Here is a 13585-nt window from a genome sequence, read left to right on the forward strand (position 1 = left end):
ATCACAGCTTTGTTCTTATAATGAGGAAAACTTGGGACTAAGAAATCTCTAACATGTAATTTTACATTAGATTTCATTTTTCCCTGGGTGATGTGTATATAAAAGCATTTGTTTAGTTTCATATATTATGTTCTGTGCCTGGACAAAATACATGTTTTATTTCATAAATACAGTTTTTACTTTTTATTTTTTTTAAATGAGTTTAAGTTGAAAGAATCCACAATAACGTTTTAACTTTGGTTTGGAAATATTGCAAATACTCATTGACTTACCCTCTTGCTATATACCGTACATATTACGTTTAGCCATTAAGCAGGCGCTTCTCTCCAACTTGCAACATTTTACCAATTTAAACAGCTGGCTCACGTTAGTGGGGTAAGTACCTTGCTCAAGGTCACGATCTTTGGGTCCAAAGGCTGCAGCTCTAAATCCTACTGTACAATTCACACACACACACACACACACACACTGACTGAAACTGCTTGCCCCACGTGGGGTCGGGATGGGCCGGGGCCTGACCCGGAAGCACAGGGCGTAGGGTAGGAGGGGAGGGGGACACACCCAGGACAAGACGCCAATCCATCACAAGGCACCCCAAGCGGGTCTCAAACAACAGACCCGCCACAGACCCAGCCAAACCGTCTGCGCCACCGCGCCCCCCTACGTGTAGATGTATAACACGTAAAAAGTTTATGAATACAGTATGAGAGAAATAAAAATATTTTTCCCCATCTTTTCATTTCAACTCAAAAAATTAGAGATTAGTGCAATAATAACAAGGGAGCGCAGTGGTGTGGCGGGATTGGTCGGTGCTCACTGGTCTGAGGGTTCGAGTCTTGCTTAGGGTGTCTTGCGATGGACTGGCATCCCACCCTGGGTGTGCTCCCTCGGCCTTGCGCCCTGCGTTGTTGGGTAAGGTTCCAGCTCGCTGCGACCCCGCTCGGAACAAGCGCTTGTTGTCAGGGTTTAATAACAGCACTTTTATCAATAAAATACAAATATTGATAACGGATGGCAAAACTCTGGATAAAAACAATATGAGGGTGCTTTATTTGTGTTTTCACTGTACACTTCACTAGTATTGTCACGCGGAACAGAGGACACAAGGAAAGAAGGACCCAAGCGCAGGATCGTTAAGGGAATAGACTTGTTCTCATTGTCCGGGATCGGCGAACGGTCGGGCGGCCAGGCAAAAGGTCAGGAGGGGGGGACGAAGAACACGAAGGATGAAGGGGAACAGGACATGATGGATGGACTGCGCTGAGTACTGTTGTTGGCACAGAGGGCACAGTTCTCTCAATGGGATCCACAGCTGAGAAGGGGCGGAGGAGGGTCTTGTAAACTAGCCGAATGCTCTGATTATCATCAGGCACTTAATCGGAGCCAGTGCTTCTGGCTGAGGTGTAGATGTGGACGTGACAAGAATGCCGTAAATGAAGTCCAACTCGCAGTGACCACTCGTGTGTTCTCTCAAGCAATAGGAACATAAACTCTTGTCACTGCCTTTATCTTCGTGTGACGGCACGATGGCACAGCATGTAGTGCTGCTATTTCTCAGCGCCTGGGTGGTGGGAGAGAATGTGGGTTTGATCCTGTTCAGTTTGTGTAGAGTTTGCATGTTCTCCAGGTGCTCTGGTTTCCTCCCACAATCCAAAGACATGCTGTTCAGATTCACCCATAGTGTGTGAGTGACAGAGAGTGTGTTCTACTGGTGTATGGATCAGTGACCCCTTGTAAGTAGTGTATCTATCAGTGTAAGTCACCTTGGTGAATAAGGTGTGTGGGCTGATAACACTACATAGAGTTCTATGACAAAAGCATCTGCTAGCTAAATAAATGCAATGTGATTGTTGTTGAGTTCTTTGGAGAAAAGTGTCTACTGATTAAATAAATGTAATTTAAATGTAGTTACTGGACAAGGAGTTCCTCAGCATCTCAGTTCTGCTCTTCATTAGAATTAACTGGGGCAGGTAGTGTGAAGCTCTGCTGAAAGATAGTACTTAAGTGGTACTTTTTATGAGCTGCAGTAAGGACAGGGAATGACATCAGTGTTTTGTGCTGTAGCAATATTTGCATTTTCAAGATCTTAAAAAGATAAAATATTCCACAGATTTTAGGAGACACATTATGTTCATAATTTTTCAGCCTCTCTGTCTGCTGGTTCCTCTGTACGAGATGTAATAAGTGAAAACACTGAGCTCTGCTAGGCGGTGTAGGACAAATGAGTTGAACCTGTATGTGTGGTGGGTATTCCTCAGAGTGCTCTGGTTTCCTCAGCCTTCCTATTTAACTGGAGATAAAGTTGACAGGATAAATAAAACCCAGATTTATGAATATTTATTCCTTTTTGGGTGACATGTGACAAGTATGTTGCAGTTGATTGTAAAGTTTGCAGTTCGCAGGTTTGTCAGTGCGGAGACAGAAGAATAGAAATATCTGAACCTGACGAATCTCCCTGGTCCAGAAAAGGTCGAGACCGAGCGAAAGACCTCAGCTCCAAAGCTTTCACTGACCACAGTCCTGTACAGTAGGCATATGAAACAAGAAGCGACACCAATGAACAGTGAGAAAACTCACACCCAGAGTCTGAAGCCACTTGTCCTAAGCAATGTCGCAGAGAGCTGGAGCCTGAGCCAGCAACACAGGGCATTAGGCTGGAAGGGAAGGGGACACAGCCAGGACAGGACGCCAGTCAATCACAAGGCACCCCAACCGGGACTCGAATCCCATACCCACCAGAAAGCAGGCACAAGCCAAAATCCAAAACCACTGCGCCACCACATCCACCCAGCGAAAAAACTGTTTTTACTGATATTAGGTCCACATGCTGGTTTGTCCTGCCCCCTACAGGTGGGTATAGAGTTTGCTGGGGGGCAGGGGTGTCCGATTCCACTCTTACACTGGCTGTCAGATTACTGGAATCTTCCAAACATACATTCATTAGTTGGAAAACTGCAGGAAGGCTTTGTTTCCATTACAAATGAGCAATGGAGCATCTCACAAAAATATTCAATGCTGTTCTGTTTTGGGGATTCATAATGCAGTTATGGGAAATACATTTTGGGATTCAAAACACACTGGGCAGGGATGGTTCAGAGTGGAAAAAATAATAATATTTCCTGAAGTGTCTCCTCAACTGTTATAATGTAGATCTTGCATTAAAGTGTGTTTTAGTGGAACAGTAACTTACTCCCACTGGGAGCTCTGAACACTTTCTGTACAGCACAACTACAGAACTGTGTCACTTTGAGTTTCTTGCACAATAATACACAGCAGAGTCTGCAGCTGTCAGGCCAGACAGTTTCAGATACACCATGCTGTTGGGATTGTCCCTGGTGATTTCTGTCCTTCCCTCCACACTTTTTGCATACACTGTTTTGCTGGCATCACTCCAGATAACCCCTATCCATTCCAGAGGCTTCCCAGTAGGTTGTCGTATCCAGTGCATGTCAAAGCTTCCAAATGTGAATCCAGAACCTTTACAGGACAAACTGAGCATTTCCCCTGGTTTCTTCTGTACCAGAGTTGATGGGATGGACTCCAGACCCACACATTTCACACCTGAGGCAGTGAGACAAAGAGAAAAACAAGGATCAACACAAATGACAGCTTGATTTCTAAATGATATGAGTACAACATTTTTTTAAGGGGGTGCGGTGGCGCAGTGGGTTGGACCACAGTCCTGCTCTCCAGTGGGTCTGGGGTTCGAATCCCGCTTGGGGTGCCTTGCGGCGGACTGGCGTCCTGTCCTGGGTGTGTCCCCTCCCCCTCCGGCCTTACGCCCTGTGTTACCGGGTAGGCTCTGGTTCCCCGAGACCCCGTATGGGACAAGCGGTTCTGGGGAAATAAAAAAACAACATTTTTTTTTACAGAATCCTTACTGGGAAGGATAAGTAAGAGCAGGAGATATGAGAGAGTGTTTGCCATCACTGAGTTATGGAGATACTCAATCCGTTCTGGGTCAACAGCAGCATCTCTTAAGTAGGCAGGCAGAGGCTGCATTTGCATACAGGTCTCCAGAGGTCAGTAACAGCACAACAACAATTTCTGCTTTATTTCTCCATACCTGAATTTACAAAAACTTCCTTTTCCTGTTGAACTTTTTAGTAGCTGTCAGATTATATCTGTACAAACCAAAATCATTAACTGATTTGTTTCAAGAAGTGTTTATTAATCACCATGTAGGTACGTATTAATCAAAATTTCTTCTGATCTCTGCAAAAGTAAAATTACATGCCGTACACTCTTCGTCATGCAGTATAATTACACACCTATCAATTCAGCCACTTCTAGGTCCCTCTCATCTCTTTCAGGTAACATTATATTGGGCAGCGTAGTCAGGAGTGTGTCACCCAAATAAATAAAGTAAATATAGCGTAGCCATGCAGATTTCTGACACTCTGGAGTTGATGGCATCTGCTGTTGTGTGTGGATGCGACAGTTATACCAGCAGCGGATGGTGTATTGGGTTATAACACAGGTATGTTCATAAAAACTGCTTCTTAAGGTACAATAGAGGAAACTTCTGTTGTACCTTTGAGAAGGTTTATCATATTAAATATCCGCCTGTGGCACACATGCAGTAGGGGGCCAGGGAAATGAGGGGGAAGGACCACGACTCACCTGTTCCTAATCAAGGTAATAGCACAGTTAGTAATTTTCAGAGTCTATTTCTTATATCATGTACTACATTTAGGGCAACATGGTGGTGCATTTTGCAGCACTGCCACCTCACAGTGCCTGGGTGGTGTGTAAGACTGTGGGTTCAATTCTCCTCTCAGTCTTTGTTGAGCTTGCATGCTCGCACAATGTCTGTGTAGGTTCCCCCAGATGCTCTGGTTTCCTCCTCCAGTCTGAAGGTAGGCAGTTTAAATGAACAGGTGACTCTGTCTGGAGTGTATGAATGGATGACTGACTGTGTGTGGCTGTCCTGCCATGGACTGGTGTCCTGTCCAGGTTCTACCCCCCCAAGCCTTGTGAACAGTGATTCTGCGAAAGGCTCAGGACAAGTGGCTATTAAATGGATTGGGTAAATAAAATATAGAGAAAAACTGAGTATATCATAGTGTATCACAAGGTCACAAAGGGCAACACGTTTTCTGCATTAGTTGGTGTACTGTGGTAAATTTTATTACAGTATACAGTAACAAATACATTTCTGATTCTCACGCTACACCTCTTCCCTTGGCCCTGTCATGGATTGAACTACCACTGCTACGCCGATCTTCCCCTCATTTCCACCTGGAGCATCAGATATTTCCTGCCTGCCAGACTTCTTGTAAGCAACACTTCATGTAAGTTTTAAGATCTAAGCAGGCAGAGGCTGGATTTGCATACAAGTCTCCAGAGGTCAGTAGCAGCACAACACCAAGTATTACTGTACTTTAAACATCTCTAAAATTGTTTTCCGTTCAACCTTCTAGCAGATTAAGACAATATCTATTAAACCAAAATGACAGCACAGTTCTGCATTTCATTTTAAAATCATTCATAATGCCCTGCACTGTCCACCACAGAGTTTAATTCTTTATCTCATTCACATCCATAATCCATTGGTGCAATACTTACTGTATTGTAAACTGTCACACAGAGTGGCCATTAACACCTGTTGTTACAGTGAAGGGAAGGATTTTTGCAGTGTTACTGAATGATTTATCCTGAACACATGGGTACTGTGTAGATATGATAAACATGGACAGCAAAAGATGTTCAGTGATTTGGGACTCAGAATTTAAACCAATCAGCTCCTGGTTCATATACAAAGAAGGACCCTGATCTTGTAACCTTGAGTAAATGATCCGGTGAAACTTCTACCTTTGCTATTGTTGGTTATAAGGAATTACTGAACAGTAGTTATCATTTATCGTGTTATATGAGCAACCAGTATTTATTTGCACTGTAATCAGGATTCAGGTGCATCCTGTCAAATAGGAAGTCATGCCTCAGTAACCCTGCTCTTAATATTTTCTAGTTTAGTTATGGACATAGACATTATTTTTAAAAGAAAATAATGTATTCTTTGTTGATTAGCAGTGGTATTGAACATGTCATATGCTCTCTCGGCTTCATAAATTATTTGAGTTACAATCAATAGCGATGATGCTGAACAAGCCTGTAGAGGGCAGTTATGAATACTTGCTGCATGTGTTCATTTTACAGTGTAGTATTGCTTTAAACAGGGGGGCGCGGGGGCGCGGTGGGTTGGACCGGGTCCTGCTCTCTGGTGGGTCTGGGGTTCGAGTCCCGCTTGGGGTGCCTTGTGGCGGACTGGCGTCCCGTCCTGGGTGTGTCCCCTCCCCCTCTGGCCTTACGCCCTATGTTGCCGGGTAGGCTCCGGTTCCCCGCGACCCCGTATGGGACAGGCGGTTCAGGAAATGTGTGTGTGTGTGTATTGCTTTAAACAAGAGGGATAATATCAACATTTAAATTCAGGTCATTAACTTAAAAATTATATTGTAATTATCAGACAGGTCAGCAGGTAACATAGTAATTAGCATCATTGCCCTACATTCAGAAAGACCTAGTGTGGAACCCTTGAGCTTGTATCAAGGGTAAAATCCTGCTTATCAGGATGCAGCTATCCTGTGTTTTATGCACCTACTCAAGCGATGAACATCGGTGCATCAAGTGGAAAGTATAAAACTAGATTTACTTAAGAATCATTTGTCTGCAGCCATGTCTCCTTCTCTTAATGTAATGCACAAATTGTATTTTTGCTGAGATGTATGTTGCGTTGGAGGAAAGCGTCTGCTAAACGAATAAATGTAAAAACGTGTAAGTACCTAAGTGTACAGACTAAATATTATACAGTACATAGCCTTGGACAAAGGCATCGCATAAATAAATATAAGGTTAATTTTTCATTACTTAAGTTGTTTTAATGCTTTATTGTTGGTCATCAATGTTGTGGACCGTCAGTGTTTTATGTGTTCATTATTTTTTCATTTTCTTCAAAAGGTATTAACCATTCTTGTACTGGATAAGCTGGCCATAGAATGAATGAACGGATGGGAAGATGGATTCATTGCTTGATTCGTTGACTAAGTGTATTGCATACATTAATTTTCAAACATTTGGCCATGAAAGGTGAAATTATTCAAATGGACTGAAGCAAAATGATCTGACAGAACAAATTATTACGGCAACCAACAACAAATGAAACATTTGAAAATAAAACAAAACCGGCATGAACTTTATATTTAAAGTTTTAATTGCTGGTCTCTAAAGATTTTTTTTAATCCAACCCAACACATAACTAAGGGTATCCAAAAAATACCTAAATCACTAAAATACACAAAATACACACCACAGCCCAAATGGCATTAAGATAAGCAAGTTAATTAACTGGTACAGGCAAAACCTTTATTCAGTTAATTAAATTCAGATTTTTCTTTGTAATATTTGTATACAACAGGGGTGCGGTGGCGCAATGGCGCAGTGGGTTGGACCACAGTCCTGCTCTTCGGTGGGTCTGGGGTTCAAGTCCCGCTTGGTGTGCCTTGCAATAGACTGGCGTCCCATCCTGGGTGTGTCCCCTTCCCCCTCTGGCCTTACGCCCTGTGTTGCCGGGTTAGGCTCTGGTTCTCCACGGCCCCATATGGGACAAGCAGTTCTGATAATGTATGTGTGTATTTGTATGTAGCTGAGATGTGCATCAGATATCAAGGTCATAGATGAAGTGTGGTATGCAAAATGATCCTCCTCTCCACCTGCACCCACAGTGAAGAGAGCAACCATGTCAGCAACACATTCTTTCTGTTTTTACATAGAGTAGCGCAGCTGTGCCTGAAGACCCCCAGGAGATATGTGAAATGCAAGGGCTGAGTCAAAAACTGAAAATATCAGTTAGTAAGACGGGGGGGGATCAGGAGCTCCTGCAACCAGGCTAACAGTCATAATCACAGTATTCTTGTATCTATGCAGCATGTGAGCGATATTCGGAAATAACAGTGACAAAGACGTGAAATGTTTTATTTGAAAAGGGTTGAGCGGAACATTAATGAAATAACACAAACTGTGTTTATTATTGTGAAATTAAGCTGTATTTTTTCTTCAAAACTGAAGACATGCCTTTTTACCGAAGGCTGCAAATGAAGAAAATGTGATGATGGTAAGAGAAGAAAGTTGGAGTCATTTGTCAGGCAGCAGTGGCAAAGAGCAAGACATCTTCCTTACTACTCAAGATTATGAACTTGGCTGTGTGGAGGAAACAGAGATCCCCTTGGGTGGTTTTCTGTTCGGTGAAGGAATAGAGAGCGCTGAAGAGAGTGACAGCGAACAGAGCTGGTGAAAAATGGCTTTCGGTAAACCAGAGGATTTCCACTTCAGCGAAAGCGTGGAGCAATTCAATGCCTATTTGGAAAGGCTAGAGCATTATTTTGCAGCTAATGGACTGAAGGACACCGACTCGGACTACCAGGGTGCAGAAACTAAGGCCCAGTTAGCGTGTTGTATCGCTATTGTTCTTGTGAGCTTAGCCCTCCCATGCAACACCTCTTGGCTTAGCCCTCCTTTTCCCCAAAAAACACCACACGTACAAACACATATGAATAAGAAAAAGTACACTATCAGAATGCAATATAAAAAAATACAAGAAATATTTAATACAGAACCAGATAACTCACAATGACATTTTTAAGGATAACAAAGAAAACACACAACTTAGTACTCAGTGTTTCTCTCCGTTAGCTACCTCAGACGTTGGTGCGCTTGTTGGCGCTTACTTGTTCACCTCAAAGAAAAAAAAAGTTTCACTGCTCCTTCGAAACTCTCCAACGGTCGACAACCAGTCCTCCAATTCTCTCTTTTCGACAAGGGCAGTGCGGTTGCAAATCCCGGGCTGGCGCTCTGTCCACGTGCAGCTTGACCCGGCCGGGGTCCTTTCCTGGTGTCCCAAGTTCCAGACACTTAATGCTGCAACGAGGTAACCACAGTTAAACAACCAAACCCAATTCGCTGTCCTTCCCGGAGTTACCTTTAAATTTAATATAACACCGCATTCTATTAACTGAGTAAACCACAATAACCAATTATCAAACTTTTCACACAGAGTGCTTCGCGCCACTTACTCTTCCTCACTCCGTCTCCTGCCTCCTCTCTTCTCTTTCTTTTTTCCCCCTTTTCCCTGGAATTCCCTTCACCCCTGGAAAATTCAGCCCATTTCCCATTTGCACTGATTAGCTCACTCTGAATTAACACTTAAGTTCTTTTTCCTGTTATTTGGGCGCTAACAATGCAAAAGTTATAAAATAACAAACACATCAACAGCTTACAAAACCCACAATTCTTTCCATATCAATACAAACTATTATACATCAAGACTAACGAAGCAGAGCGGGACTTACTGAGTCTTGTATAAACAGGTCAAAAACACACTGACAAAGGAGATCAGAGTGGCTAAGAGAAACTACTCTGAAAAGCTGAAAAAAACAGTTTTCGGCCAACGACCCTGCATCAGTGTGGAAAGGCCTGAAAGACGTCACCAATTACAAGACACCATCCCCCAGCACCGTGTCGAATCAAAAACTGGCCGACGATTTGAATGAGTCTTATTGCAGGTTTGAAAAACCCTGTCTCACACCCCACACCCATTCTGACCTTCTCTCCATGCATCCACCAACACCTCCAGCAACCCCACTCTTCCCCCCGCCTACAGTTTGGGTCTGTGAAGAGGATGTGTGTCGGGTCCTCCGGAAACAGAAGACAAGGAAAGCACCAGGTCCAGACGGTGTTTCACCAGCCTGCCTAAAAACTTGTGTTCACTAGCTGGCCCCGATCTTCACACAGATCTTCAACAGATCATTGGAGCTGTGCGAAGTTCCTTCCTGCTTCAAATGCTCCACCATCATCCCCATTCCGAAGAAACCCAAAATCACAGGACTGAATGACTACAGACCTGTCGCCTTAACGTCTGTGGTCATGAAGTCATTTGAAAGACTGGTGCTGGCCTACCTGACGGACATCACTGGACCCTTACTGGACCCCTTGCAGTTTGCTCATCGAGCAAACAGGTCTGTGGATGATGCAGTCAACATGGGACTGCACTACATCCTGCAACATCTGGACAAACCAGGGACTTATGTGAGATTCTGTTTGTGGACTTCAGCTCAGCCTTCAATACCATCATCCCACACCTCCTCCTGTCCAAATTAACCCAGCTCTCTGTGCCCACCTCCATCTGTTAATGGATCACCAACTTCCTGACAGACAGGCAGCAGCTAGTGAGGCTGGGAAAATTCTCATCCAACACCCACATGATCAGTACTGGCGCTCCCGAGGGATGTGTGCTCTCCCCACTACTCTTCTCCCTGTACACCAACGATTGCACTGCAAAAGACCCCTCTGTCAAGCTCCTGAAGTTCGCAGATGACACCACACTCATCGGCCTCATTCGGGATTGGTGACGAGTCTGCTTACAGACAGGAGGTTAAAGAGTTGGCTGTCTGGTGCAGTCATAACAACCTGGAGCTGAACACGCTCAAAACGGTTGACATGACTGTGGACCTTAGGAGAAACACCTCAGCATATTCCCCACTCACCATCATGAACAGCACTGTGGCAACAGTGGAGTCATCCAGGTTCCTGGGCACCACCATCTCACAGGAGCTGAAGTGGGAGCTCCACATAGACTCCATTGTGAAGAAGACCCAGCAGAGATTGTACTTCCTTCGCCAGCTGAGGAAGTTCAATCTGCCACAGAGGCTGCTGATGCAATTCTACTCCGCAGTCATTCAGTCTGTCCTCTGCACCTCTATAACTGTCTGGTTCTGCTCAGCCACAAAATCAGATCTCAAAAGATTACAGCAAATACTCCGGATGGCTGGAGGAATCATTGGCACACCCCTCCCCACTCTCCAAGAATTGTACTCATCCAGAGTGAGAAAAAGGGCTGTGGCAAAATCATCCTACACCCTTCGCACCCAGGCCACTTCCTCTTTGAACTTTTGCCGTCCGGCCGGCGCTACAGGGCACTGAGCACCAGAACAGCCAGGCACAGGAAAAGTTTCTTCCCTCAGGCCATCTACCTCATGAACAGCTAAATGCCCCCTAGGGAGTAAACTGGTGCAATAAACAACGCTATTTATATTTATATTTATTTTTCACATCATATCTCTTATTTACTTTCCCTTGCATTGTATATAACATACCTGTACAAACATATAATGTCTAGTGTCTATTTTGTATATTGTGTGCTTTATACTCTATATATTTTTCTTTTTTTATTTTTTATTAGCCCACTCTACTTTTATTATCTGTGTCTTGTCACTGTCATTCTGTCTGCTGTGGAAGTTCCTGTCACCAAGACAAATTCCTTGTATGCGTAAACATACTTGGCAATAAAGTTCATTCATTCATTCATTCATTCATTCATTCATTCAGTTAAACCAACCAGACAGCACTACAACAAACACATAGCAGGGGGGCTACACGTGCTACACATGCAATAGCAGGCCTATGGGCCACAAGCCAGATGCTTCCCTTTTCAAAGATGCTGACTGCCATGAAAGTGGAAAAAGGGGACATCTTGCGCGAGCCTGCCGGGCACGTCAGGAAGGAAAAAATGACACCGCGCAAGCAAAGTGGACAATGCACCGTTACATGCCACCGCATTACAAGATGGCGTTTCGCCAGCTCCGAGTCCACCGCTAACCGCGAGGAGCAACGAACTTCGTGCATCGGATTGCATCTCACACGGGAGCGGGCACAGAGGACATTGCAATGCACCCCAGCTACAGAAAGATGGATTTGACAGCACTAAGGAGCCACAAGTCAGTGATGTTCACAGAGGAAGTGACATGCAAGGGATAGAACTATTTGCTATTGACATGAATGTGGACAAAGTAAACAAACCATACTATGTAATTATGTTCGAATCAATAATCTGCAAGGGAAAACAGAGGTAGATACAGGGGCAGCTGTTTCTGTGATTTCAGAAAAGTTGTACCACCGTAGATTCTACAAAGTAAAACTATCTCCAGCTAATTGTGTTTTGAAAACATACAGCCGAAAGTCCCTAGAGCATAAGGGTAAAATCACAGTAAGAGTGAAAAGTAAGGAACAAACACACATGCTGGACTTGATGGTTGTGAAAGGTAATGGGCCTTTTCTAATGGGTAGAGACTGGATTAGTCACCTGGATCTAGATTGGTCATAAGCAAACTGACTGGTGAGACAGTGGAGCAGTTGTGTGACAACCACTAGAGGAAAGCTCTAAACGATACCTTACATTCATACACCAAAAGGGTTATATACCTACAATCGGCTACCGTACGGGTTGCTAGTGCACCAGCCATTGTTCAGGAAATCATGGATCAAGTACTACAGGGCATGGATGGTGTGATATGTTATTTGGATGATATCTTGATCACAGGAAGTGACACTGAAAAGCATATGAAAGCTTTAGAAGTTCTAAAGAGGCTGCAAGCATATAATCTGAGGCAGACAACTTAAAGGTCCTTTGTTCAGAAGAGCGTCTCTCACTTAGGGCATGTCATTGATGTAGAGGGTTTTCACCCCATGAAAGAAAAGAGTGATGCAATTGAAAAGGCTGCTGTTCCCACAAATGTGACAGAACTCAGGTCTTTCTTAGCCCTGCTGAACTATTATAGCAGGTTCATTCCTAATCTTTCCACCATTATACAGCCCATGACAGAGTTGTTGCATAAAAATGTGAACTGGAAATACAGTTCTGTACTAGACTAACACTGAAAACATTTATATTTGATAAAATCCATATGATGTGAACAGCAGTAGTTCAAAGTCCTGATAAAATCAAAGTGGATATCAGTTCATTAAACAGGAGTTACCAGTTTTAATTAGTTCTAGAACAGTTCCATGTGGACAAGAAGGACAAGACAGTGCTGCAGAGACACACTTGAGTGACCCTCAGTGTGAGATGTACTGGAGCAGTTATTGTACAGCCCTGCAGTGTCTCCACTCACTGTGTCTCTCGCACAGTAATAAACTGCAGTGTCTTCGTCCTTCAAGTTGTTCATCTGTAAAAACAGCTGGTTCTTGTTGTTGTCTATGGAGATGGTGAATCTGCCTTTAAAAGAGCTGCCATAATATATGTAGCTACTGTCATCACTAATATAACCAATCCATTCCAGTGGCTTCCCAGGAGGCTGTCGGATCCAGTGCATAGCATAGCTACTGAAAGTGAAGCCAGAGGCTGTACAGGTGAGTCGATGAGATTCTCCAGGCTTTTTAACTTCTGCTTCAGACTGAGTCAGTGTCTGACCAGTAACACCTGTGGAAAGAAAACAAACATTAAACCTCCATCTCAGTACTCAAGAGCAGACGCAGCTTATATGTGTCATTAAAATGTACCTGTTAAGCATGTTGTCATTATGAGGAGAGTAGTTAAGAAGGTCATGGTGAATGTGTGTGACTGTGGTTAAAATGTCGATTAAAGCAGCCAGAACTTGGCGTTCGTTCCCTCTTTGCTCAGTGCACAGATTTAAATGTAGAAGGAAGAGCTCAGTTTGCATGAACTCCTCCCTCTGACTGGACAGGTGACACTCAGTTTAAAAGGAGGATTCAGAGCTGTAGGCAGGTCCACATGGAAGGTCTCACAGCAGGCACT

Source organism: Scleropages formosus, chromosome 3 (genome assembly GCF_900964775.1).
Source record: "Scleropages formosus chromosome 3, fSclFor1.1, whole genome shotgun sequence".
Classification (NCBI taxonomy): Eukaryota; Metazoa; Chordata; class Actinopteri; order Osteoglossiformes; family Osteoglossidae; genus Scleropages; species Scleropages formosus.